This window comes from Chiloscyllium plagiosum, unplaced genomic scaffold (assembly GCF_037043375.1).
Source record: "Chiloscyllium plagiosum isolate Xiang-an unplaced genomic scaffold, Cpla_swu_hap1 HiC_scaffold_55, whole genome shotgun sequence".
Classification (NCBI taxonomy): Eukaryota; Metazoa; Chordata; class Chondrichthyes; order Orectolobiformes; family Hemiscylliidae; genus Chiloscyllium; species Chiloscyllium plagiosum.
In genome coordinates this window covers 217,787-220,376 of record NW_028270194.1, presented here as the reverse complement: position 1 = coordinate 220,376, position 2,590 = coordinate 217,787, and positions in this window count along the sequence as shown.

Genomic DNA, 2,590 nt, shown 5'->3' with positions numbered 1-2,590 from the left:
GAGTCAGGTACTGTACCGGCAGAATCTGGCAGTTTCGGATCAGCACTCAAGACGATTTCTTCATGCCAGCACTGGCCGAAGCTGTGGAGATCAGCCATTGGCTCAGGATCTCCCAGAGTGACAGATTTTCAGGGAGGCAACGGCGTCACATTAGTGGAGGAGTGCGGCAAAGTATCAGCAAGGGAGAGCCACTGCTGGGCTCTCCTTCGATAGCTCAGCTGGTAGAGCGGAGGACTGTAGTGTGTCGCAAATCTGTCATCCTTAGGTCGCTGGTTCAATTCTGGCTCGAAGGAGCCTCGGCTGCGTTTTTGGAAAGAGTGAGCATTCACCAGCACGCGGGCCACAGCAACACAGATGAGCTGAAAACGCGACACCGCTTTCAGGACACATCAGCACACGCCCTTCCCCCTCTGCAACGAGCCAGCTGTCTCCGTGCTGCAGCTGACGGCCAGCAGGGTGCCTTTTTTTCAACACAAACGCATGAAAGCACTTTGTGCTCACTGCAACCAAATTAAGTCTTCTATCAGTCAGGCGGGGCCACCCGACGTCACCTCACGCTCGTGGTGGCTGCGCCAAGGTTGAAGTCGTTTCGACCTCCAATCAGCAATTGCCATCTCCTCAGCACTTCTTTCCTCGTCCATGTGGCCTTCCGCCTCGCCTGAGTCCACCAGCTGCCGCTGCTGCTCCTCCGACAAGTTGGTTGTTTCAGCGAGACAGGCATCAGCAATGTTTGGTCTCAGCCGTCCGACGGATGAGAGGATTTTCTGCACATCCTGGAGCGTGGCTACTCAGGATCCACTGCGGAAGAAGTCAAAGCATGGCCAGTTCACCGACCGGGCGATTAGCTCAAATGGCAGAGTGCATGCGTGAGGTAGTGGGATCAATGCCCGCATTCTTCACTTGCTTTTAAACCTGCAAGTGCACCCACTCACTCAGCTGGTCTGCAGCAGACGGATTACCGTTTGCGTACGCCGCCTCCCTGAGAGTGGTCCCGAAAGATCAAAAGCTTCAAGCGTGAGCGACAGGCAGGTCCTGCTGTTTCAGGGTGCAGCGTAGGAAGAAAGTCGAGCTGCGCAGCGAAGGCAAACGCCTGCGGGTGAAAGTCAGCTCCTTGAAAGGATCATACAGGTGGTGGGTGAGCTGCCTGAGGTCAGCGGGCACGTCCTGGACGTGTTTGGAGGCAACTTGAACCAGTCGGTAAGCTGCGGCCCAAACCCTAACCTGACATGTACATGAAGCTGCGAGTCAGGTACTGTACCGGCAGAATCTGGCAGTTTCGGATCAGCACTCAAGACGATTTCTTCATGCCAGCACTGGCCGAAGCTGTGGAGATCAGCCATTGGCTCAGGATCTCCCAGAGTGACAGATTTTCAGGGAGGCAACGGCGTCACATTAGTGGAGGAGTGCGGCAAAGTATCAGCAAGGGAGAGCCACTGCTGGGCTCTCCTTCGATAGCTCAGCTGGTAGAGCGGAGGACTGTAGTGTGTCGCAAATCTGTCATCCTTAGGTCGCCGGTTCAATTCTGGCTCGAAGGAGCCTCGGCTGCGTTTTTGGAAAGAGTGAGCATTCACCAGCACGCGGGCCACAGCAACACAGATGAGCTGAAAACGCGACACCGCTTTCAGGACACATCAGCACACGCCCTTCCCCCTCTGCAACGAGCCAGCTGTCTCCGTGCTGCAGCTGACGGCCAGCAGGGTGCCTTTTTTTCAACACAAACGCATGAAAGCACATTGTGCTCACTGCAACCAAATTAAGTCTTCTATCAGTCAGGCGGGGCCACCCGACGTCACCTCACGCTCGTGGTGGCTGCGCCAAGGTTGAAGTCGTTTCGACCTCCAATCAGCAATTGCCATCTCCTCAGCACTTCTTTCCTCGTCCATGTGGCCTTCCGCCTCGCCTGAGTCCACCAGCTGCCGCTGCTGCTCCTCCGACAAGTTGGTTGTTTCAGCGAGACAGGCATCAGCAATGTTTGGTCTCAGCCGTCCGACGGATGAGAGGATTTTCTGCACATCCTGGAGCGTGGCTACTCAGGATCCACTGCGGAAGAAGTCAAAGCATGGCCAGTTCACCGACCGGGCGATTAGCTCAAATGGCAGAGTGCATGCGTGAGGTAGTGGGATCAATGCCCGCATTCTTCACTTGCTTTTAAAACTGCAAGTGCACCCACTCACTCAGCTGGTCTGCAGCAGACGGATTACCGTTTGCGTACGCCGCCTCCCTGAGAGTGGTCCCGAAAGATCAAAAGCTTCAAGCGTGAGCGACAGGCAGGTCCTGCTGTTTCAGGGTGCAGCGTAGGAAGAAAGTCGAGCTGCGCAGCGAAGGCAAACGCCTGCGGGTGAAAGTCAGCTCCTTGAAAGGATCATACAGGTGGTGGGTGAGCTGCCTGAGGTCAGCGGGCAGGTCCTGGACGTGTTTGGTGGCGACTTGAACCAGTCGGTAAGCTGCGCCCAAACCCTAACCTGACATGTACATGAAGCTGCGAGTCAGGTACTGTACCGGCAGAATCTGGCAGTTTCGGATCAGCACTCAAGACGATTTCTTCATGCCAGCACTGGCCGAAGCTGTGGAGATCAGCCATTGGCTCAGG